Raw genomic sequence first — 26,991 nt, 5'->3', positions numbered from 1 at the left:
GTTGATCCTCATGCATACCTATAAGGAAAAAAGTAATTTAAATGGATACAAGTTGTTTGATTATTTTAAAATATAAAGTTGAGTAAAAAATTGAACCTTAAAGTTTTAAGAATATATATTATTCACTTAAAATTGACACATTACTGGAACCATATACTTTGCGCTGAAATTTTATTTTAAGATTCCTATACAGCTATGGATTACAAATTTTATTGTGAATAAGAATCATTTGGAGTCACTTAATGAAACATTGTTTCTTGGGCCTCTTACCTCTGAGATTTTGTTTCAATCAATTAAGAGTGGACTCTGGAATCTCTATTTTTACCAGTCACTATAGATAATTCAACAATCCTCAGGGTATTCTTCAAGAAACACTGCTATATATACCCCACCAATAAAGAAAATAGTGAGTGTGTGCTATTTAAGAAATTCCTGAAGTCTTTTCAGAATAATAGTTGTTGGAAACACCATTTGCCATATGTAAGATATGCTGTGCTGAGTTACAGAACACTTTAGAAAAAGGCTTAATGTGTTTCGAGTGAGCCTATGGCGATTTTTAAGGTTCTGGATTTCACTCAAATTTGTAGCATTGCGAGCGGCATCCTTTAGATATGGCTGTAATGTGTTTAGCTCAATGACACGGAAACTGGGAGATATTTCTCTAAGACATACCTACTGAGAAATAGTGCTTGCTGCCAGTATCTTGATCTGTATACATTGAGCACTTAATAGTTTGCATTTTTTGTTTATTCACTTGTCCTAAATGCTTAATGAATAGGTTCTCTAAGGCTTTAATTTCCAGCCAATCCTAAGTTTATTACTAAAGTTTATCAAGCAATAAACACACTGTTGCACTTATACTGTCATGTTTTTATAAAGCAGCTTATAAAAGGTGACATCTGGCAAAGAGGCAGATCTATAAAAATCATGTGGGTGGATATTGTGTCATTTTTTCTTCCATACTCCCAGAAAGAGTAATATTATTTTGACACACACATACATACCCACTGTCAAGTTTCTATTTTTATAGTTAGCTTACTGCACATATCCTTAAGCTATACAAAACCTTTTGGCTAATGCAAAAAGTGACATTTCTGCATATTTATTACAATGCCATTTTAGAGGTTGACTTTGCCTGATAGGATTTTTCCAAGAACAATGTCATTTTCATGACATTAGACATTGTTGAGAACAGTATTATTGTGCAGTTAGTCAGGAGAGGTCAAATATGGAAGGACAAATCATAAATCACTTAATTTAATGCTTGGCATGATTATTTCTCAATATTTGCTAGATACAGGGACAGAAGAAACTACAACACAACCCTCATGAGCAGATCCCTAAGTAGTCAGAATCTGAACTAATCCTTTGTCAACATACACCCTACCCCAAAGTCCAGAAACCCTACTCCTAGGTTTATACCCCCAAAATGAATGCATTTATCCACCAAAAGACTGGAGAAGAATGTTCATAACAGCTTTCTTTAGAAAAGCCCAAACTAGAAGCAGCCCAGATGTCCATCAGTCACCGAATGGATAAATGTAGTACACTTATAAAATGGAATACTTCACAGCAGTGAAAACATACCACCTACTGTCCCATGCAGCAACATTAATGAATCTCACAGACAGTTGAATGAAAGAAGCTGGCTACTGAAGAGTACCTACCGTATGATGTACTGTATTGGAAAATGCAAGAACTGACAGAACTGACCAATGGTGATAGAAGTTAGAATAGCGCTTATGTGTGTGTGTGTGTGTGTGTGTGTGTGTGTGTGTGTGTGTGTGTGGAGAGGGTGGGTAGTTTATTGAGGGCACTGTCTGGGAAGGGGCAGAGGGAGTCTTCTGGAGTAATGGAAACACAGTGTTTCACTGTCTGGGTCCTGGTTACCTGTGTGTATACGTATGCAAAAATGCAGAGTGGCACACTTAAGATTATCCCACCTTACTATATGTTCTGGATACCTATTGCTGTGTAATAAACCATTGAAAAACGTAACAGCTGAAAACCGTTTGTTGGTATTATATCTCACAATGGTGTGGGTCAGGGATTCGCAAAGGGCAGTGCAAGGATGATTGGCTTATCTCATCCAGTAAAGTCTGGTGCCTCAACTGGGACGACTCCAACGGCAGAAAGTCAGTTAGGTTCCCCCCTGCCCCTTCTCTCTCCCCGCCCCACCCCCTGGGGCTATCTAAACGGGCTTTCTCGGGACATGTTGACCTCAAGATGGTCAGACTTCTTACCTTAGAACAGTTCATGACTTTAAGAGCTGGTGTTTTAAGAGAGTAAGTGGACATAACAGTTTCTTAAGACCTGGGCAGAGTAAGTTCGGCTGAATTCTGTTGGTCAGAGTACTTTCCAAGCCCACCAGACTCAAGGAGATAGACCCCTACCTGTCACTGGAAGGGATGTTAAAGATTTTGCGGCCACACTGTATAGACGCAATATCTCAATTTAAAAGTTTTCTTTAAAAAGTTAAAATCAGTCACATTACTCTCAAACTTTATTTTCTGTTGGAAGGTATTGCAAAATTTAAATCTAGTTCTGAAAAACACAAACAGCAAAAGGGACCCTCCATCTGAAATCACAGTTTCCATCCTATCATACATCTCCTCTCCATTTCTTTTTGAGGTTGAAAATTCTGTGACTCTTTCTTATGTTATTTGAAGTTTCTGGACTTTGAGTTTTATTTTTGCCAGGCTTGGGTGAACTTAGACTTTTATTTAATCATTTACGGCCTAGAGTTAACTGTCAGATTGAAGTCAGATAAGGCTTCTGATACAACTGAAATCCTTTGCTCCTTTTGAGTTATGGATAATGAATTTGCCCTCTTATGGTCATAGTATGATTTTTAAGAAAGAAATCCTATATTTCTTATTAATCATCTATCAGAGCTATGTTGCCCAACCGGTCTCTTTGTACAAATCCTTATTAAGAGAGGAGCACAGGGCAGCTGCATTTATGAAGTGAGGTTTTATGTGAGATTGACTGGCAATGTTTATTCAAGCTAAATAAAGCCAGCGTGAAAGCAGAGCCTTTTAAATTATTTGGCTTCATTTGAACATGCCACTGATGTAGACAGCTTGGGAAAGCAGTGTGTGTACACAAAAAGCTACATTAACAAACATATCAAAAGGTTTCAATGCCAGCACACCAAACATCTCTAGCAGAGATAATTACTGCACCCGTGCTGGGCATAATTTAGGTCAAGAGAAGCACTTCAGCCAGATCTTTAAACAACATTGTACATCTCATTTGAAGTTTTTGGGACCATATCTCAGTTTTGTGCCAGTATGTTCGAAGTCCACTTTACAGGGTCAAGATTAGAAAAATCTGACTTCATATCCTCTCAGATTTTCTTTTTAACTAATTGCAGAATGCTATCCTTTTGCTCCCTCCCCACAACCCCCATCAAACCAGAAAGAATTTGTGCAGTAATTCCATATCACTGTAATTTCAAGACTCCGCTTTCATTTGTCACTTAAAGAGCTTTGCAGTATGTAAAGCAGTCAACCCAGCTCCAAAGCCGTATCACTTTGTCAAAAGAGAGTTGTTTGCACTTTATGTGACAAGCTATTTGTATAAAGTGCCAGGGTTTGAACTAAGTATACTGCATGAAATCTAAGTTATAGATGATGGAATCTTGTTTGTAGTGCTTGTCATTTGCTGCTCACTCTTTCCCCCCCAGCCTTCTAACTCACCCCCCCCCAATCGAATGGGACTGTTTTGAAGAGACCCCTTTAATTTTGACAATATTAATGGTGTTGCTTGAGCCACATCAGAAGGCACACAATTCTAGAGTTTGATGAACACATTCGTTTCCTCTCACTGATCTCTGACTCTTGAATACTGTAGACTGCTTAGAAAAATGCTAACGTGCATATCTGTATATGTGTCATGTCTAAAGCATGTTTATGTGTACAAATAATATCCATGTGTGAGTCTGTGAGTATAACAGAAGCATGACCTTAGGAATTGGCTAGATTCTAATCCATTCCCTTCTGTTCTCAAGCAGTATGACCTTGGACAAAATAAGATGTTTGAATTTGCTTGCTCATCTGTAATTTGGGGGAACTAATCCCAACCCTCAGAATTATTGGTGCATTGGTTCTCATGTGTGGCATATCATGAATACTAGAAGTCCCTACATTCTTAGGACTACCACAGTAAGCACATTTTCTTGGCTGCGAGTTGAGCTGATTCTCTGTAGAAGGTTTTTTGGTTTTTGTTTTAATCTAAACCTTTCCAAGAATTAGTTATTCATTTTTAATTGTTAACAAATGTAAAAAAAAATATATATATATATATATATTTGATACCTACTTCATGTAGATATCCTTCATAGTACACTAGGTCCCTCCTGGGATATAGCGTTTCCACCATGCTTCTCAGAGGTGTCCACAAGCCAACACCAGTGGCTTATTATCACCCACAGGCCTATGCAAAATACGGATTCTCAGATCCCAACCCAGACCTTTTGAAATAGAAACTGCATTTCAACCTTTATTTATTTTCACACTAAAGTTAAAGAAGAACCTTTTTAGTAGAGTGATTACTGGTTCTTAAGTTGGAAGACCTAGGTTCTCATGGAGTTTTTTTTTTTTTAAGGTTTTTAACCATGACCTTCAGTAAGAAATAGATTTAATATCATTACCCAACAAAGAGGAGCATACATACTCATAAACACACGTAGTTAAAACAAAAGTTGCACCAAACAGTATTTACCCTTGCTATATGCTGAGCACTCAGATATTTTTTATTTCAATTTAAAACATGCCAGCCATGGCCCCTTAAATTGATTTTATAATCATTCGTAAAGAACTGTTGTTCTACATGACCTTGTGCATTTTTTCCTCCCCAGGCCTTGATTTTCTCAACTGTAAAAGCGTGTATGTTGTGTCAATTGATTTCAAATGTCTCTTAGCTTAAACAGCCTGTGATGCACTTCGAAATGTGAAAATCTACTTCTGGACCACATTTTAAAAGCAGCATGTTTATTGGTTATTGTATGTGTTGTTTTACTGAGAGGGCCGGAAGGCGCGCAGACAAACAATGGCTCACAGACCACAGCTTTTTCATAATAAAAGCTCACGGCCCAGAGTGGTAGACGGTGCAAAGTGAACAATTACATGCAGGTCCTAAACATGTGTCATTATTTAAAACAAACAAAACACACTTTTAAGCTCTTAAAGATGTGTATACTTTGTCAGTGTGTAACTGAAACATAGTGAACTAAATCCTCGTCCTGTCTAATACACAATCAGAATATTTTGGGGGGGTGGGGAGGTACCAAATTACTTTATTTGAACAATGGTACTAAGGAAAGAACTTGTAGATGTTTCGGTACAACTTATAGAAAAGGTAAAGGTAACCCAAACGTGCATGCACTGACTCGGTCACCAGGGAAGTCACCCCCGTGGCTACGGGAAGCCAGCCTAAGGCTTAGCTCTCATTATCACTGTTTCCCAGGGTGTGCTTGTCAAAGAGATACCCTGCCATGCCACATTCCGGGGCCCCCATCTTGGGCAAGTTGGTTATGTGGTCACCCAATTCTTTGATGGATTTCACCTGCTCATTCAGGTAATGAGTCTCAGTGAAGTCACATAAATTGGGGTCATTTTTGTCAGTGGCCAGTTTGTGCGGTTCCATTAGTGACTGATTCACACTTTTTTCCAAGTGTAGCGCACATTCCATTGCATTCAGCCCGTTCTCCCAGTCATCACGGTCTGGTTTCTTGATATCCTGACGGAAGATTCGGCCACCCCGGTGGTTCTGCAGCTGATTGATCAGTTTCTCAGCACGTTCCCTCTCCTCACGAGATTGGTGAAGAAAGTATTTGGCAGAGTTCTTCAAAGCCACATCACTGCGGTCAAAATAGTATGACACGGACAGTTAGACGTAGGAGGCGTAGAGCTCCAGGTTGATCTGGTGGTTGACGGCGGCCTCCGAGTGCTGGTGGTAGTGCTGGCGCCCCTGCGAGGGGGACGCGGTCGTCCTGGCGGGCGGCCGAGGAGAGGCGGCGGCGGCGGAGGCTGCGCGGCGCTGGAGCAGCGGCGGGGACCTCGGGGCGGCTGGAGGGCGCTGTGAGGTGGCGGCGAGGGCTGGCGCTGAGCGGCCGGCCGGAGCGGGGGACGAGCGCCGGGTTCCGTCCAAGCGCTGTTGAAGCAGGAAACTGTGGCGACTCTCCGCGAAGACTGTCCACAATCAGAATATTAGGCAGTCTTCTGTTTAGAAAAAAATGATAACTCTGCAGTGGAGAACGCTGACAACATCTTGACCAGTGATCAGAATTGAAAGATCACCAGTGAAAGGCAGTCATCGTGTCCCTCCTGATGTGATGCCCTGAGAAGGGCACAATGTGGCCAGTACAGTTTTGGGGCCAGGAATATGTAACCAGAATCCGATCTCCAGGACACATCAGAGAAACCCCAGTAAGGAATAGTTCTAAAAAAAAAGTATGTGGAAGGTACAAGTGGGGATATATTGTGAAACAAAAAAAGTCAAAGAAATGTTTGACATCAAAGGAGACTACAGAGACAGGGGCACTAAATGAGAGCCTATACTAGATCTTACACTGGACAGGGAGAATGCCATAAGGGACATCACTAGTTAATAGACCAAACTGGGAAAGAAGATGGTGGATTAGATAAAATATGGTACCAATGTTACATTTACTGAAGCTGGTTGCTGTACTGTGGTGATAAGAGTAATTGTCCTTATTCTTAAATGCACACTGAATGAAACTTATTTTCAAAATAAGGACAGGAAATAAACAGTATGTGTATAGGGAGAAAGTGCAAATGATAAGCAGATGGGGAAAACGTTAACTCAAGATGGATCTGGGGTGTAGATAGGTGTTCCTTGTGCTATTCTAGTTCTTGGAATTTGGGGATACATTTGAAATTAATTCCAAATTAAAATTTTTGAAATTTTCCTTCCTCTCCTCTAATGGTGCCCCTTTGTGTTTCCAGAATGCCTGGAGCGCTTTTGCCTTGGGGCTTGTGCCTTTTGAAAGCCAAGTTGGGCTGAGCTGGAGCCCCCTGTATTCTCTAGTTTCCCGAAGCTCTTCGCTTCCTCGGGAGCTGACAGAATAGGCCTGCAGTGCCCACCTCCCGTGTCTGCCCTTGTCCCTCAGGCCTTTTGGTCTGTCCCTCTTCTGTCATACCTGCCCCTGCTTCAGTGCCCAGATATATTACTGATTAGCTGGTTCTGTTAGTCTTTCTCACTTGGCCTTTGGCTGACCTTGACCTCTACCCAGTTCTTGTCCTCCTGCCCCAGTTCACTATATTCTCCCACCTTTCAGCACCAATCTCTTGGAGAGAGCACTGCTCTCTTTTGATCTTGAAGGAAGCTCAGGATCCTCTTTTTAAAAACACTGTAGAACAGGGACTCAGATACCAACAGATGTCTGCACATACCAGGGAGTCCAGAGGCTTCCGATGATAGGTCTTGGGCTCTACTGAAGCCAGAAATCCACAAATACCTTTAAAACATTTTTAAAAAGCAATGGTCTCCCTTTCCTGTGGCAGAGGAATGCTGGAGGAATAAACAAAGGTGGTTCTTGCTTGTCTGCTCTGCCAAGTGCCCACGTGGCCAGACAGATTTCAAAGCAGTGGCCCTCTGTAATTGCTAATTATCCTTCACAGCCATGTCCTTGTCCTCAAGAAGGTGCAGTCTTATTGGTGAGGTGAGACACTTGAATGTGAAACCGACTGATAGCTTGCGTGATGAAGTACGTTCAGAAAAATTATAGTAAGTAATACATGGCAGGAATTGGAGAAACCAAAAGACCATTGTGGCTGTGGATGCAGCTTGGCTGATGGAAGAAGTTGGAGAGCAACGAGGATGTGTCTCCCAGAATCTCTAGAAAGAGCCTCCTAAGGGCTCTGTAGTGAAAGACAAAGCAAGCAGGCAAGGAGCCCAGCTCTGGGGCACAGGATACCAGATGGTTCACTGAAAGTCAGAGCTCAGGGGCTGAGGGGTGAGGGAAGAGGGCTCAACCCTTGGGCTTCAGCCTGCACTTTCACAAAAAGCCTTAATTTAGATTTTAGATATTATTTCCAAAAGAGGAGAGTTACAGAAGTGTTCTACCTGGAATGCAAAAAGCCCTCTGCCATACCTCTTGACCACTCACCTGCCACGTACTTTGAATTTAAAAAAAGGAAAATCCCACATGCTGTGGAGCAACTACACCCATGAGCCACAACTACTGAGCCTGTGTGCCACAGCTACTGAAGCCCGCGTGCCTAGAGCCCGTGCTCCACAACAAGAGAAGCCACCACAATGAGAAGCCCGCACACCGCAACGAAGAGTAGCCCCCGCTCGCCGCAACTAGAGAAAGCCCGCGCACAGCAACGAAGACCCAAAGCAGCCAAAATAAATAAATAAAGAAATAAATTTTTGAAAAAAATTAAAATTTAAAAAGGAAAAAAAAAGTTCTGTCATTACCTTAGGAATATCTTAATTATTTTGATTTTATTTTTTCCTGTTCAAAGTTTGCTTTTTTTTTTAAACATAGGCATACTTTTTGGACCACTGGTTTGACATTTCTTCCTTTCTGCTTTTCTCAGTATACCAGGAGCCTCAAAAGCAGAGGTCTTCCATCCTCTCAGAAGCTCTGTCCCTCCCCGCCCACGCCTGTAATAACGTCCTCTCGCCATGCGTCTCCTGCACCTGGCCAGGTGGAGTTCTCCTCTTCCTGCCACCTTCCCCACCCCAAGATTAACAGTTCCAAACCTTCTACTGCAGGCACGGTTGGTGCTCAGTTTATTGGTAATTAATGAGTAGTACTTCCTTGACAGAACATAATGGAACTACAGAGCAATCGCTTAGAAAGGGAAACGGCCGTCAGTTATCACTCTAATGAATCCTGTTTAGCAGAGATGATGGCAGCCCGGCTGATGCACAACCTTCTGTGCATCGAAAGTGGATCCCTTAAAAACTCCATTTCTGTACTGCGTGTAATTTGCGAGATAATTGCTCTCAAGGCCAAATTGTAAAGTGGCTTCAGCTATGGGTAACAGTGTAATTTTGGAACTACTCTCAGAACTAGTTATTAACTGTTCACTGTTAATATTTGAATATGAGTAAACAGAAACAATTCTTAACATTAAAAAATTTAAATAGTATGGTAGTGGTGGTGACAATTATTGAGATGATCATAGCAATGATGTTAACAAATGACATTCATTGAATCATATGTGACAGGCCCTATACTGAACATTTCATATGCATCATCTCACTTAATTCTCAGAACAATCGAGTGTTAAAAATCAGTTTTCAGAAGGGCAACTTCATGGCTGTTGTGCAAATATAAACACAGTTTAAGATCTTATTCAGCTCATTAATTTAAGAGGGTGAGGGACCTAGTAAGATGTTAAAATTAGTCCAAAAATGATTTGAGATTATATGTGTGTGCGTGTGTGTGTGCACGTGTGTGTGATTTGATAGATTGTTGGGCCAGATACAGAACAGGATAATGTTCTGCTGGTCCATAAGAGCTCACACAAGCTACTCTCTGCCATCATTTGTAAATTAGCCCTGTAAACAGAAAGTCACACCCAGCAGTGGGAACACTATACTAAAGGAATCCAGTAATCTCGTTTGCCTATTTCCAAGTTTGAAATGTTTTTTCTGATACCTGTAAGGCAGGTAGTGCTGTAATCCGCACATTACAAATGGAGAAACTGAGGCTTTGTGATGTTAAGTAACTTGGCCAAGGTTATATGAGAGGGGGAGCGGCAACTGACTTGAGTCTGACTCCTTACACAGCTGGCACTGTGGTGATGAACAGCATGGGCTCAGTAAATGAACAGGTTTGAGTTCAACTCCCAGTGACCTTGGGCCAGGTAACTACTGTGCCTTTATTATTTCATCCGTGAAGTTGTGTTGCTAATAGTTTTAAGTCACCATGGTGTTGTGAGGATATGGTGAGGTGACATGTTAAAGCCTTGTGCATGTTGTACATGACATTGCACTCCCTCTGTAAATGTCAGCAGCTGTTGTCATCATCAGTAATGATCATCACGATCGAGCACCACCTGCATGTGTCTTGAAAATAGCAGTGCCCTCACCTTCTCTACCTCGATTGGCCACGGTTGCCTTAAAAGTCTGCGCACATCCAGAATATGAGCTCCAGGAATCTCCGTCACGGAAAACCAATTCTCCGTCACAGTTTTTGTCCAGGGTCATGACCAGATTCAGCTGACCCTAGGAATAGAAAAGTAGTGTAATAGTTGGAAAAGTATCTCTTCCTCCAGGGAACAAAACGACAACAGTGCCTTGTGGCTTATAAAAATATTTACCCCTGCTATTCTATAACCTGTAAGACTTTAAGGATGCATGGATCCATGATAACTGTAGCAGGTATCATTTTAAAAACCTACTCAAAGTAAATATCAGTGTCATACAACACGTGCTAGAGTAGATTTTTCTCAATGGCAAAAATCCAAGCATGGCATTCAGTTTTTCCTTCCTGGAACTCATATTCCCTTGTATCAGTGACAATGGAGTTGAAATGTTTAGGTCTTGCATTGGATATCATCTCACTGTCTTGCTTTGAGCAGATGAGGTATTGGAGGCGTCTCTATCAATCTTGTCTTTTGGAATTAAGGAGTGCCAAATGACAGAAATCAAAGGTTAAATGACAAAATGGTGTGTGCTTGGTGAATTTACCATTTTTTTAAATAAGATTTTTCTGTAGATATTAAGGAGGTTATAATTTTTTAGGAGATAATTTACCAGAGACACACTTCTGTACTGGCTCCTTATCTCTGAGATTAGAGCCTTACTGAAGGCAGCATATGTACATCTAGTTACTCACATGTATCAAAAATTTCTCTTTGTGCTCTCATCTTTGTTGTGTGGGGTAGAGGGAAGCATTCATCTCAAAAATGGGACATGATTTCTTGATTTGGAATTCTTCAAAAACACATAAAAATGATTGGCTTTGTCTTCATAGGATTCATGTGTTAGATTTTTGCCTCATCACAAAAGAAATGCAGCATGTCGGTCTTGTTATTGTGATCCTAAGATGAAGGCAGATACTCATGATTAATTCTTTATGATTTTCTTGTTATCATTGATAATACAAACAATATGTCTGTACTATTTGACAGTTGACAAGCACCAAGTATATCTTTAAACATGCCAAGTTTGGTACTCCTCCTGCGTATTTCCTTAAATTTGTAAAATTGTGAAATATCTGTTTCTTGTTGTATATTTAGAATTATTGCCTTATATGCTCTCTCACCATGCTGTGAATGGTCAAAGAAACTCAGTTTAATTTTGCACGTATATTGTTGTGAGGAATTGTTGCAAAGAACTACTCTCAAAGGGTTAAGCAGTTGTTCCTAGTGGAAATAAAGTGGACTGAAAGAGACATTGAAGAGGCTTGCAAATGATATCGTAGTAACTCATATCAGGATCGCCCCAAATCTGTTTTTACAGTTTCCTTCTTGCATGGAAAGACTGCAGACAAGTTTATTTTAGCTCAAATTTCTATTCCATATGGCCTTGGCACCCTCAGAGCAAATGTATTTTCTATTTTACTCTTAGTTTTCTCAACCAAAATGAGACTTAAGTCACCAGTGAAATATTGCAGGATGTATTGACTTAGAGGATATATCTTTTCTAATTTTAACTTCTTTAGAAGTTCAGTTGATATAAATATCCTTTAGTGTAGTTTGCCAGGCACTGCGTACTCTAGTTCTAATCAAAAGTCATACCAAGTCAGAAGAGAATCAGGAGTTAGTGAAATTCTTCTCAACATTTGTGTCCGTTCTACGTCCTAACGGTCATATGTCCTAAACTTTTCATTTTTAAAACCGCTCATGAAGACATACCATGTTACTAAATGTGGGTTCCTTCAGAACATAGTGGGTGGGGGGAAGAGAGTAGTGGAATTATGTTTTAATTGTATAGTCATTAACTTACTGAATTTGCTTTTTTCAAAATACAAATTTTTACATTAGCCTTCATGACCTTTAAAAACATTGTGAATTAAGGTAGAACATAAGTAATGCAGTCTCATTAACTTTAATAAAGTTCAATAAAAATTCTAAATTTAAAAAACTTTCTTCAAAAAACAGTGTGTAATTGCTAAAGCATTAAATAGAGCATCACAGTTTAAAATTATTAAAAATTACTAAGTATCCATTTAGGAAGAGATTTGTTTTATGATTGCAAACACCTCCAAAACAAATCGACAGTCAATTGCAATGCATTTTGAGATGTAAAAGCACCATTAATTACTGTTAATGGTACTTCTCTAATGTATGTAAATACATCATCTGCACCGGAGCTCTTGGCAGTTATTTCTTACTTCTTTCTAGACAGTTTAAAGATCTTAATTTATTAATATTCACAACAAGCAGAAAGATAAAGATTGTTTTGAAGCTCTTGATGAATGGCGATTGGAGACATACTGTGCTTGTGCTGAGAGTGGATATTAGCTTGTTGGCAGTAACTCACGGCCCTACATGAAATAGACCCCGAAAGGGAGACCAAGAGTTTAAAATGATGTTATTAAGAGTCTCTGGAAGCACTTTATTCTGAGGTATCTCAGTTTTGAAAATTTTATTAGTCTCACTCTACACTTACTTCATTGTTTGTCCCCAAGAATGTTAAACTCAGCACAGGCTCCTGCCATGGTAAGCATTATTTTTGATGCACTTTACTGAATATGACTGACAAGGACTTTTTCAGGCATACATTGGGAGAGCAGTGTTTCCTATTTATTATGTCCTTTCATCTCTGCCTGAGCTAGAATATTCATGCTGTAAAAGTAATAAAAAGAAAAAAGAATATTCTGTGTTTTCTTGCAAACCTCACCCCCAAGTCCAAACAAAGTGAATGCTTTAGAGACTCACAGGTAGGATTTTCACCAATTTAGGTGTAAAATGTGACAATTGGCAGAATCATATATCAACATCTGGATCCTTCTCAAATGTCACAGGCTGAGTAGTAGGAAAGTAAAAGCAAATTTTATAATGAAATGTTTTTTGGCATTTATTTTTTATCATAGACTAGGTTGAAAGGTTTTGCTTTCCCTCATATCTTCTTTAACTTTCTTTGATGGAGACATGTGTAGTCAGCTTAGCTTAGTTGCTTAATAAAGTTAAAAATATCGAGTATTGATGAAAATTTCAAATCTTGCTTCTAATTTTGAGTTTCCAGATTTAGCAAATAAGAATACAGGAGCCCAGATAAATTTGAATTTCAGATAAATGCAATTTTTTAAAAGATTTTAGAGTATTTTAATGTCCATTTCGTCAGTGGATGTGTTTTGAAATTATTAGGATTCACAATTTTTAGAGCAAAGGAAAGATGGAAAATGCAAACAGTTGGTTCTTGTTAAATGTCAGTTAAAATTTGTTTCGTGTAAGTATATCCCATGTGATACGTGGCACATACTTACCCTAAAAGATTTTTGTTGTTTGCCTGAAATTCAGTTGCTCATTCTATGTTTCACCTGGGAATGCTCTTCTAGTTTATGATGAGAAAAGAATCAGTGCTTTTTGTGAGCATTTAAATTCACACACTAGTTTTTTTAATGTGTAAAATGGCAGCAAAAATGGTAGCAATCTCCCAAGGCTGTTGGGAGTATTAAACGCATTGATACTAGTAAAGCTGGTGGAACAGTTCCTGGCATCTAGTAAGCACTGTGGAAGAACACAAGCTTTTGTTCTCAAATGATCATTTGTTCTAATGTTAGACACCTTTTCTACTGGAAGCCTGCTGTTACAGATATGTAAAAATGTGAAGGAATCTTCCTGATGTGATTGACAACAGCTATAGTTCATCTGCAAAAATATAGGGTGCCACAAGTGACCCTGTGACTGAAATATGTAGAAGTTCAATATGTTATCGTACTCACAGGCATTGAAAAGAGCCACAACAATGGAACTTTTCCTTTTGCTTTTTATAGAGACACATTGTATTTATTATTATGATATGTCAAATCGGCTCTGGAACATATGTGTGCTTAAGAAAAGAATAGAGAAAGGATAAAGGAGCCAGGTAGGAGCCGAAGTGCTAGTCACAGTTGGTAGTGAGCAAAATGAAGGTCAGCAATGTGAACACAAAAATTCTTATTATGCCAGATGGAAATTCACCATGGTGTTGGTGGGTGTTTTAAATGTAAGATCAACCAGTGTTCCTGATTATTCATTTGTGATCCCTAAGAAATGCCAAGTACTGGGCACCCCTACCTTCTATCCCTGCTCTGGGAGTCAGTGTAGAAGTCAGAGCAGGCTGGGTTATAATGTATTGTTACAAAATAGTAACAATAGTAACAAAATTTCTGAGGCTTAATCAACCATCATTTATTTCTCATCCTTGGAGGTCCCACCGTGGTTCCAGGGGTCTCTCCAGAGCTGCTCTCCTCCAAGGGGTGGCTCATCATTTTACTCCACTGCTGACTTGTGGCACCTTTATTTCAAGACTTGAGGTTTACTACAATTGTGGAAGAGAGGCATTGGCAAGTGCATATGGGCAGTTACGTGGAGCGTGTTACTACTGATCACAGCCAGTGGCCCAGAGCTGGTCTCGTGGCCCTGTGCAACTGCAAAGGGGGTTCTGAAACATAGCCTTCCATGTGTCAAGCAATGAACGTTCTGGGAGAGGACCCAGAGCAATTAGCACTAGTTTGCCATACTGGCAAATGTTGCTGATGGATTTTGCTATTCCCTTCCACAAAGCCCAGAGGCAACTTCAGAATTCCTCTCCACTCTGTGGCAGGCAGTAGTTGGCAATCAAAACTGGCAAGAGAAGTTGAGACACAGATGTAGAGAACAAACGTATGGACACCAAGGGGGGAAAGCCGCAGGGATTGGTGGTGGTGGTGTGATGAATTGGGAGATTGGGATGGACATGTATACACTGATGTGTATAAAATGGATGACTAATAAGAACCTGCTGTATAAAAAAATAAATAAAATAAAATTCAAAAATTAAAAAAAAAACTAAAAAAACCCCCCAAAAACTGGCAAGAGAGCTGAAACCTCTTAGCCATTGCTGCACTGCTCCCATAAGCCAGAGAAAACATCTACTGCAGTAGGAATTTGGATGTCATGCATAGTGGTTAGAGTTTTAGGAATAAGTGAAAATAGATTCTTAGGATAGTCTTTATCACAGGTTTATTGATTTGAATTTACCATCACTCCAGGTTCTGTTTGATTTGGGAGAAGGTAGTTTCCAGGTATCCCAGTAATCAATCTCGATGATAGTATTTTAAAAATGTATGTCCAATTGACCTGAAATTTAAGTCCTCCCTAGTTTTGTTCCCATGCAACACAAGTATTAGGAGTTTTTCATAACTGTGACGAAAAGGGGAGAGACTTATTAACAAACCTTGCAATAAAAGTTGAAAATTGTTTTTTGATCCTGGTGTAAAACTGATGGTATCACAGCTTTTTCCAGCTAACGGCAGTCTTGTCCATGATACCTTAGAGTGCTGCTTGATGAGAAATGCAGATCAGCCCCCATTTCAGCCTGGCCGTTTCAGTTCAGTTTTCAGTTAGGTGGAATTTTCTGGTGAGTGACACTTTCTCCCAATTAACTTTGACGAAGAGATGTAGCCTTAGAATGTTCTCAAGTTGGGAATATGAGTTATATGTCAGTGAGATCTGATTCTTGGAAGACTGGAGAATAATGAAGACACCTTTGAAATGGGGAATTACTTTTCAAAGTTTTTCTACAATGCGGTTGTTCATACCGGTCCTAATCAACAAGATTTGTTGTTAATGTTTTCTTTTGAAAACAGTGCTAGACACTGTGATAAACATTACGTTATAATAGAAGTATTTTACAATGGAATATTACTCAGCCATAAAAAAACAAAATTGCATTATTTGTAGTGAGGTGGATGGACCTAGAGTCTGTCATACAGAGTGAAGTAAATCAGAAAGAGAAAAATAAATAGTGTATGCTAACACATATATATGGAATCTAAAAAAAAAAGGTTCTGAGGAAGCTTGGGGCAGGACAGGAATAAAGACGCAGACTTAGAGAATGGACTTGAGGACACGGGGAGGGGGAAAGGGGAGCTGGGACGAAGTGAGAGAGTAGCATGGACATATATACACTACCAAATGTAAAATAGATAGCTAGTGGGAAGCAGCCGCATAGCACAGGGAGATCAGCTCGGTGCTCTGTGACCACCTAGAGGGGTGGGTTAGGGAGGGTGGGAGGGAGACGCAAGAGGGAGGAGATATGGGGATATATGTATACGTATAGCTGATTCACTTTATTGTATAGCAGAAACTAACACACCATTGTAAAGCAATTATACTCCAATAAAGATGTTAAAAAAAAAGTTATAATAGAAGTATTTTCTAAAAATAGAAACTGAGAAATTGGAGAAAGAGAAAAATATGGCCAAATATAATCAAGTGCTTAGCTGTGTTTTTCATGATAAAAAGTCCGAGGAGCTAAGGCTGGAGAAATTGCTCAGGGTCGGAGTAGGGCCTGTTGGAGGAGGAAAAAAAAAATCACTGAACACTCCATTAATTAAATATGCCAGAGGAGAGAGAGGTTGTATGGCACCCCACACTGAAGTCATAGACATTTAGTCAGAAGCTGTTTTTTCTTGCCTCTTTCAATGAAAACCAAGCTTTCCTTGAACTCTTAGTGATTAAAAAAAAAAGAAAAGGAAAAAAGAAAAACACAAAAACAGTATCATTTAATTCCCACAGTATAATGATTCAAAGTGGCCTTCAGTTAATTTCTAATTAGAACCTCCATATACTTCTTTTAAAATACAAGTTAAGATAGATGCAAAAAATATTAGTCTGACATTGAATCATAGCCACTTTAAATACAGGTAGTCAATGTAAGTGTTTCATCATCTCCTGAGAGTAAGCATTTTTTTTTCTTTTGTAAGATTACTCATAGTTTGTAACTGATGAGACCTATGTTAATATATGTTTTTAAAACCACAGAGATAATATACAAGCCCATTTTCATGGGTAATCTGCACCCCACCCCCTTCCCCTCTTTCCCTGAGTCCTTCTCCTCTATCAAGAGGTTCAAAAGTTAGGTGTGAAATCTTTGATACCTTTCCCTAGGTGTTTTGTTGTTGTTACCTGTTTTGTTCTGTTTTTTGTTTTTTGCTAAAACCTAATGACTAAAGGTCATCAGGAACATACTTGAATTCCAAGGTAAGTTTATTAGCCTGCTGCAGCAAGGGTGAACACACGCCGGAACTGTGGATTGTCTCAAAAGGAAGAATTAGAGAAGGGGTACTAGAAGATTTGGGGGGCTGGAGTTAGTCATGGGATGTTCTTAGGTATTTGTCAGCATATGCCAAGTAGGCAGTTTCTGGAATAGCTTTTGAGTCTATGAGAAAAATGCATGGCTCTGAATGAACTAATGATAAGTTTAAGCTTAGTCTGTCATCATGGTTTGATTAGGTACAGCTTCTCTGTTTCATGAGTCATAGTGTAGCTTTGCAAGATATGGTTGATATTCCCGTTCTCAAGGGGTTCATAAGTAAGACTCTCCTGCTGAAATGTAGTAGCTACTGTACATTTCCAATTTTTCTTCTTGTCCTTATGAAGCAGTGCTAATGCCATATGTCACAGACTTACTTTCCTATTTTAAAACACTGATGTTAGTTTTATTTTGTTGATCATAAAGCTATTAAAGAGTTAGAATAATGCTTTTAGATTAGATTTTTATTTTAGAATAACTCATTTAAAGGAAGACATGTTCATTCACTGTTTTGAATGAATGAACAAATGAGAGTCTTGAGAGAGGGGAGGCCTGAGTAGGATCCAGGAATCTAAGGAACCCTAGAGAATCTAGGATGGTTTTGGGAGATCTGATTTGGGTATTAGAAAGGTGGGCACTGTTTAGGAAAGAGCTGGAAACCAGGGAAACCAGTATGATGCCCATAATAATAGAGGTTAGGGAGAATGGGGACTGGATTTAGGGCCGATGGAGTGAAGTGGACAGATGTGAGAGCTGCCTAGAAGTGCAACCTAGGTGTGACTGGGCAGGTGAGTGGGTAAATGAGATGTGGTACATCTACATCATGGAGATTATTCAGCATTCAAAAGAGTAAACTGTCAATCCACACAAAAACTTGCATGCATCTCCAGAGAGTATGCTGAGTGCAAAAGGCCAGTTTCTAAAGGTTACATGTTGTATGATTCCATGTATATAACATTATTAAAATGACAGAAGTACAGAAATGGAGAACAGATGAGTGGTTAAGGATGGGTAGGGAACTGGGGTGGGAGGGAAATGGGTTTGGTTACAAGTGGGCAATACGAGGGATCTTTGAGAATGGAAATGTTCTGTGTCTTGGGAAGAAAACATACAAAGGTGAATGATTTAACTGAGGCTGTAGGTTTATTTTTGTAATTGTTATTTTAAGCACAGCATATGATTGTAGTCATTGTTTCTGCACTCATGTCCATTGGTGTTTAGAAACTAAACTTGTGGTATAATGAAATTAGTTCATTATTCTGGTCCAACTTCTGTTGCTAACTAAGTAGTGACCTTGGTCACGTTCTTCATATTTGCTGGAACTTAGGCTCCTCTTGAGGGCTTTGGAATAATTACTGTCAGAGGTCCCTTCCAGCTGTAAAATTTGATGGTTTCATGTTTGAATGCATCAACTGCATTTCAGCATCTCAAAAGTACACTCAGACATGCAACAGTGGGTCTGTTATTTTATTTTATTTCATCAAGAATGTTTTTGCATGGGTTATTTTAATGCATGGAACTCACCAGTATTTCTTTTCAACAATGCCAAAGGTTAAGACCCCCAATTCCCCCCTTGCAGTTAGTTCTCTAAGTACTTCTATGGAGACTAGTGACTTTGAAGTCAAAGACTAGGATCTTTATGTTTTCCTTAGTGAGCTCCTGTGTTCTGTCTCCTTAAGTTTTGTAGTTTATTAATTCTGTGGTATTTGACTTGAGCTTTTCCAGAAAAGTGCAAATTAGAAATAAGTTATTGATCACTATGGGCATAGAAACCCCAATAGTCAGAATTTGCAAAGTAAAAATATCTCTTTCCACAGTTACAATTAATGACCCAATATTGTATTTAGACTGATTTTTCACATAGAAATGTAATCTTGGGAAAGAAATAATAGCTATAAACCAAGGTGTATATTATAGTATATTTGAACATCATCTCTATATTACTTATGTTTTCAAAGGCATTTTTATACTTTGAAAGCTCTGGGTTTAATGTATTATATATATTGGCATCAGGGGAACCAAAATGAAATATCAGTTTGATTTGGGGTTGCTATGGAGAACATTCTAATGTTTCAATTCAATAGTTTATAATATATTTATGCATGCTTATATACATATACTTAAGCACATTTATAGTTTGGTGAATATTTTTTAATTGACTATCAAGATTTTAAAATACCCATTTGAAAGAAAGCCAATAAGCAAGAAAAAATACATATTTCAATTTCATTTTATGACTATGTAAGAGAAAGCGTTTTAAAAGACTTGCACACTTTTTCTGCATAGAAAGCTTTTCGTGATCTTTTTGATATGCCTGCTAATATTATTCAGTATTCATCCTTTGATTTCCTGGCTTCATTAGTTAGTATTTATAATTGCTTGGGTTTGGGGTGTCTTGGCCAGCAATTTAATTACATCCAACTATCAAGTCACAGATAGAATGATCTTATTCTAGTTGCACCATTTTGTCCCGAATATGATATTCCCTTATACTGTCTCCTAAGACTTTCTTAGAGCAGCGTGTCCTATAAAGTTTTGGTTTAAAAGTTCTTAAAATGAAAGAGCTCAAGAGCAGTGAACAGCAGCTAACATTCAAGTTAGGCTGCAGCCATCCGGTTTTCTCAGGTTCCTCAACTATTATTCCTGAAGGGGAAGGGAAACTCCCAATTGTTTCGGATCCTCTTTGTGCCTGACACTGTGCTAATCTGGAGGTGATATTCAACTACAGTATAATATACATCTTGGTTTATACTTACTATTTCTAATTAAATCTCTTACACTAATCTTATAGAAAAAGAAAATGTCACCCACTGACTTAAAAGTCCTTACTTGTCTCTTAGCTTCTGGTGACTCCTGGGGTTCCTTGGCTTGTGACACCTTAGCTCCAGTCTTTGCCTCTGTCTTCCCTGCCACTTCTCTGTGTCCAAATCTGTCCCTCCTTTCTCTTATAAAAACACCGGTCCTTGGATTTAAGGTCTACCCTAAATCCTGTATGATTTCATCTTGATAACCCTAATTAATTACATCTGCAAAGATCCGAGGATCAAGTCAAAGCTAACTTCAAGTCAGAAAGTGTAGGATGAGGCCCCTTGATTTTCTCAGGTTCTGCAGGCATTTATACTTGTCTCCATTCCTTCACCCCTGAGCAGCCCCCTGGACCAGACTGCTAAGACTCAAGAGTTTTTGGTGCAGGAGCCTATGTAAATGCCGCATCTCTTCGCCTCACCCCTGCATTTCCTTTGCCTTCTCCTCTCTTCTGTTGTTTTAGTGCCACGTATGTTTCAGTCACACCATTCATCTCTAGTGAAATGTGTTCTAACTTCCAAATAGGCAACACACAGTCCAATATTTGAAACAGAATTCATTTGGAGAGACAATATAATGCAGTGAATGAAGCACAGGCTTTGGAGTTCGGAGGAGATAGTTTCATTTTCCCATTCTAGACCTTCCCTTGCTGGGTATGGAATGCGAGTGAGTCATTTACCATCTCTGATATTGCTGTCTGTATCTTGTTGCGAGAAGTGGAGACGCTCTACTTCCAAGCTGACTCACAGGGTGGTTGGCAGGATTCAGTTCTTCTGTGCTTGTTGGACTGTTGGCCTCAGTTCCTTGTCACATGCGCTTCCCGTAGGGCACCTTGCTTCTCCTAATGTAGCAAGTGAGATGAGCCAGAGAAAGAGAGTGAGAAAGATGGGAGTTTTCATAAACTAATCTTAGGGTTAACATTCCAATACTTGTGCCAATTCAGTTTATCAAAAAGAAGTCACTAGATCCATAATACGATCAAAGAGAGAGAGGCATGACACAGGGATGTGAATCCTAGAAGGTGGGATCATTAGGAGCCATTTTAGAAGCTGCTAAGTGTGGTACCCTCCCCGCAAACCAATCTTAGTATTTTTCTTTGGACTATCACCTAGTATTTCTAGCTCGGGCTATGTATTGACTCTTGTTTCCTGCAGTGTCTTCTGAGCACAGAGAGGCCAGATGTCAAATTGGAATAGTGAAGCATAAAAGGGTTAAAGAGTTGGCTTGGGAAGCCCCAGAGAATCCGGAACAGTATTGTGATAAGAACCTCAATCAGCTGATATCCTGGTGGGTCATTATCTCCTGAATTATTTTGCTACATGATTACACATGAACTATAGAGCTTCAGAAATAAACCACTATAGTAGGCCAGGAGGGAACAATATGAGCAGTCATTTAGAATGTGCCACTGCCGAGAGAATTGCTAAATGGCAGTTCTTTGAAACCGCTTTACCAAACTACAGTTTGTATGTCTGCTGTAACTGCCTCTTATAAGTCAGAGCAGCTACACTCTCCTTCCTTGTTCTAAACACCCGCTTCTGAAACCACCATTTCAGGACTATATTTTTGGGAGAACACCGAACATCATTTCTAGGCATTTCCAATTCTACATAATTGGAATAGAAAGACTTTCAAGTCGGCTTCAGGTTTTAGCTTGTTATATAAATAAGTTCACAGGAATCGCAAATGCTTTACAGAAATCTGACAGCAACTATAAAAGGTTTTTGAACATTTTTGTTGCCAAAGTCCCAGGAATTGCTGGAATCTTAAATAGCCTGTTTTAAGCTCCAATTCAGAAGCTTTTTGTCATGTTTAATAATGTGGAGAATAATTCCTTTTCTGTTAGTCGTTTCCTCTTTTATAATCCACGAGGATCTTTGAACCATAGAATGGATATTTTCTAGAGCTATAAATTGGAGGTCCTTTTGGTCCAAAACTTAAAATGGCCTTTTAATGTACCACTTCTGTAAATCCACTTATCTAGGCCTAAAGATTCATTAAAATCCATTTAAATGAAAGCATTATATAGGTATATGTCCAATTCAAACGGTGATCATTTTGAAATGAGAATGCCATGGAGGACATTATAAATTCCTGTGTGCACTAGGAAATTTAGTAGAAACAAAATTATTTTACCTTATTAAATACTAGTATTAAAATTAGAACTATATTTTCTTATTTCTTCCCCTTTCTTTTAAAGTATAAGGGTAGCTAGAAGTTTGGTCGAGGGTCCAGTGACCCCCATTAAGTCCATGGATAGTGTTCATGAGATCTGAGAACTCGAATGGGGAAAAAAGAAATTAGATCTTCATTTACACTTAACTCTAACTGGAATTTAGCATTTCTTTCAAGTGTGAATATAGGTATAAGACCACAGTAATATTGGTAGTACTTGTGACTTTGTCACTAATGGAAATCACAAATATTGTTTAATCATATTATGGTTATAGCAAATATCTCAGAATTTTATTTGACTTATCATTCTTTTGAAAATACAGTAGTCATTCAACTTGCTATTGGGTTTCATTGTTTGGGGTCCTAATAAAGAAGCACATATTGCTATATCACAAATATGTTTTAAAATATTCTGTTATATTTCAGTATAATTTATATTCTCTGTAATTCTCTGTACTTTTTTATTTAAAAAAAATATAATTCTTAGAAGCAGTGCATAGGCTTCATCAAGTGGCCAAAGGGGTCCAGGTATACACACACACACATATACACACACACACACACACACACACATACACACATGCACATACACATTGTGCTAGACCCTAGAAGGTGTGTAGAATGAATAAGGAGACCTGACATTCAATGAGCAAGTGCTGGAGAAGAGGCACTTTTCTTAGAGTACAGGTGATTAACAATGTTGTGTTAGTTTCAGGTGTACAGCAAAGTGATTCATTTATACATATACATGTATCTATTCTTTTACAAATTCTTTTCCCATTTAGGTTGTTACATAATTGGATAGTAGGCACTTTGAATGGATGGAGTCCTTTAATCTTTCCACCAACCCTGTGAGGTACATGTCATTATCATCGGCATTTTACCGATGTTGGATCAGACTTAGCTGGTGTAACCAGCCTCCAAGATGCCCTCCAGTGATCGTCACCTTTTTGTATTCACCCTTTAGTGAAGTCCCTTCCTACATTGTGTCAGGTTGATCTCTTTGACCAATAGAATGCAGTGGAAGCAACAGTGTGTGACTTCTGAGGCTAGGTCACAAAAAGACTACTCACTTTGGGGGAAGCTAGTCGCTTTATTGTGAGAACACTTAAGCAGCCACATGAAGAGGTCTACCTAGCAAGGAATGAGGTCTCCTTCCAGCAGCCAGCACCAGCTTCTCAGCCTTGTAAGTGCACCATCTTTGAAGCTTATCTTCCAGCCCCAGTTGAGCCTATAGGTGATACAACACCTGGTATACATTTTGACTCCTACCTCCCAAGAGACCCTGAGCTAGAACCACTGAGTTAAGCTATTTCCAAAATTCCTGACCCACAGAAACTATGTGAGATGATAATTGTTTATGATTGTTTTAAGCCCCTGGGTTTGGGGGATAATTTGTTAAATGACAAGAGATAACTGACATCCAGGGCTTATGTAACTTTCCCAAGGTCGGATAACTAGTAAATGACTGAGGCTGGATGGCAAGCCAGCTGTTGTTGATGGAGTATCTATTTTCCTTACATTGGCAGGACAGCAGTGTTCTGAGATAATCAGGTACCCTGTATCCCTTCTCCTCCTCTTCCTTATCTCACTCCTCCTCTTCCTGTCACACACCGTAGGTACGCAGTACTTGACAATTGATGAAGTGGTGGATCATCTATTTCCTCACTTAATCCCCTTAAATTCTTAAAGGAAATCAAGCAGTGTAGCAACAACAACAACAAGACAAACAAACAAACAAAAAACAGGTAAAATTTATTAAGCAATTGCAATCAATCCCAATAACAATCATGTATGTTATATTTTTACCAGCCTAATGTGACAGGAAGTGAATGAAATTTCACTTGATCCTCACAGTCACCTTGTCAGGAATGCAAGGAGGTGACATGTCCCATTTTATAGATGACTTGAATGAGTTTAATGTTAAAGGGACTTGCTAAAGGAACATGGCTTTTCTATGTTAGAGGCAAAAGTAGAACCTGCTTCTCCTGATTTGAGTTACCTCCTATCCTGCTGATACAAAACTATTAAAAGATAAAAGGAGAGTCACCAGGCTAATTTGTACAGCATTTATTTGAAGTAGTGCCTTTTCTGCTGGTATAGATATAAAAATATTTGAGCCTTTAAATTTTTTTGGAAGAACTTGGGTAAAAACCATCATACATTTGAATTTATATTCCCAAACTCGGGGGAAGCAATGTGCATTGGATGGTGAATTGATCTCTAGATTATCCCTTGACCCTTTGGTGACATTAAAATGAAAGAAAACTAAATGAAATGATACCTTTGAAGTGTTCTAAGCCTGTTGATATAAAAACATAATTTAAATACCCAACACTGACTTTCCCTGTTGCTCTTCCGTCTGATTTTTAAATAACATTTTTATTATTGTTTCTGTAGTAGATTAGCCTGCTAGTTAGAAGTAAGACTCAAACCAAAATACATTTAAACTTGCAAATATCAGTTTATTTGAGAGAAAGATTGGGCAGTATGAGAATTACAGTAAATTACTTAGCTGATATGCATTAATATTGAACATGTCCTTTATAAGTACTTCATTTAAAAATTCAATTCTACTCAATAAAATCTGCATCCTTTAAAGGGACTTAGAAAAGAGAAAGATACATAAAAATAATAACAAAAATATTTTTGTTTGACAGAAAATTACTCATAATTCATGTCATTCATAAAGTTAATTTCCCTAATTTATTCAAAGCTTCTAGAAGTCATTATGAAAATGATCAGTAATCTCACAGAAAAATAGCCGAAGAGCATTGTGGCATATTATGTTTTCTAAAAATGCCCACAACTATATTTCCAGTTCCATATCTTTTACTAGAATCTCTCTATGCCTAATTTAGATGTAAGGTCTGTTTCTCCTTTTCTTGCACCTAGGTGGAACTTTGTGACTGCCTGTTAATAGGATGTACCTCGTTGGTGCTTGTTCCCACTCCCTTGCTTGTTTCTCTCTCTCTCTCTCTCTTTTTCTCCCTCTCCCTTTACCTACCCCTCTCCCCGTCCCTCCTCATTCCTAGTCCCTCCATCCCCCTCCCCCCTCTTGGTATGCTTTCCCTTGGAATCCAAGCACCATGTTGTGAGGGAACCCTAACCGTGTAGAGAGGCTAGCCATGGGGTATAAGTGTTCTGGCTGACAACCCCAGCCAAGGTCTCAGCTGGAAGCCAACATCAAATATGTGACATCCAAAGCCCTGTTTTAAAAACTTCTAATTGGTTAGGTCAGGCCCACCCAAGATCATGTCCCAAAATTAAACTCAACTGATTAGATACTTTAATTGCATGTGCAAAATCCCTTCCCAGCAACATCTAGATTAGTGTTTGATTGCATAACTGGGGATTATAGTTCAGCTTAGCCAAGCTGACACATTAAAAAGCCATCACAGTCACCATGAAAATGTCATAATTTATAAAGATACCTTGCATTAAGTATAAACCTCTCTCACTGTGTACTGCGGCTCAAAGATATGCTTCTAGAAAGAGTGAGATGGCAGACCTCTGTAATTATAACTCATAGGGTATAAACCTTTTTGACATTGTTACTGATACCTTACTGGAGTTGACTTACCTCTCATAATACTGGCAAAACCAAAATGGAGTTTGTTCACATTGTTGCATTTTATACTCCTCGTGTCTGAAATTATATTTTCAGTGGAAGCCTTTAAATTAAGCTGAGGCTTTTGCCTTGTCAATAAATAATGCTGTTACCAGCTGTCAGTTTTCCTCCAGCTTGACTGTCACAAGGCAATTCATTTAAGCCTTGCTTTGTACAGGTTCATGAGAGAGGTGTTGGCTTATTTTTAAAAATTTTTACACAGGTGCTTGATGGAGGACAAAGTATTATTTTCAGAGTTAAAAATATGACTATAATACACATAAAGAACACATATGTACCGACTTTTAATAAGTCTTCAGTGAGGAAACCAATGTAATTTCAGAAGCATTTTGATGAACTGGGTACATGGGTGGTTCCAAACAATTTAACAAAAGAAGGAATGGAGGTAGGCGGGACACAGAAAATATTTTAATAGGACTCCTAAGTTAGATATAAGACTGGTTAATAACCTACAGGGCAGTAAAACTATAACCTTTGCAATAGTTTTTGTAGTAGACAAAAATTTACAAGTTAACTTTTTACTTCACAGTAGCTGTACAATAATCAAAAAGTATGTAGCAAAATCAGGTACAGGTCTGTTCTCCTAGACAATTAAATCCTTAAGTGCGTTTCTTAAATGATATGCTAGTATGATACTGAAAGAACATGCCACATACCACTACCAGCACTATCCTTGTCTTGTTTCCAAGTTTATGATAATTTTTAACAGAGGCCATATTAATTTTTGTGTCGAAATAGCTGCCACGGTGAAATTCTTACAAAAGTCCCTGTGTTATTATCCGAGAAACACTAAGATATCAAAAGAATCTTACATGAATCTTTTAATTCTTTCTTCAAATTATTCTGAAAAATTGGGTGTAAATTAGCAAAGATGGTAAGAAAAATAAGTTATACAAATGTAGTGATCTATTTAAGTGTCCATCAATGCCATAATTTTTTATAACATAATTTCACTTTCTAACCAGTGAAAACTGATGGTAAAACTAACAAAATTATGGTTACTTTGTAGATGACCTGCCTTATAAATACTATCAAGTGGGATAGATTCCAGAATTAACCCAGGAGAGAAATTTGAAATTAGACCTTATCTTTTAATAATCTCAGTTCTGCTGCTTTCACATATTCTTGGACCTGTATTCAGTGAGGTTATTCTGGTTTCATTAACATTT

General features: G+C 38.6%; 1 protein-coding gene and 1 pseudogene across 12 annotated transcripts in view; one reads left to right on the top strand and one right to left on the bottom strand.

Annotated features, from left to right (window-relative positions):
- The window catches only part of FHIT (fragile histidine triad diadenosine triphosphatase), a 1,509,753-nt gene that overhangs the window by 903,775 nt on the left and 578,987 nt on the right, over positions 1-26,991 (top strand). The gene's annotated exons all lie outside the window — the stretch shown is intronic.
- Positions 5,410-9,958, bottom strand: LOC118903465 (annotated as a pseudogene).

Source organism: Balaenoptera musculus, chromosome 11, assembly GCF_009873245.2.
Source record: "Balaenoptera musculus isolate JJ_BM4_2016_0621 chromosome 11, mBalMus1.pri.v3, whole genome shotgun sequence".
Classification (NCBI taxonomy): Eukaryota; Metazoa; Chordata; class Mammalia; order Artiodactyla; family Balaenopteridae; genus Balaenoptera; species Balaenoptera musculus.
Note: the sequence above shows the minus strand (reverse complement) of the source record. Positions and strands in the feature narration are given on the sequence as shown.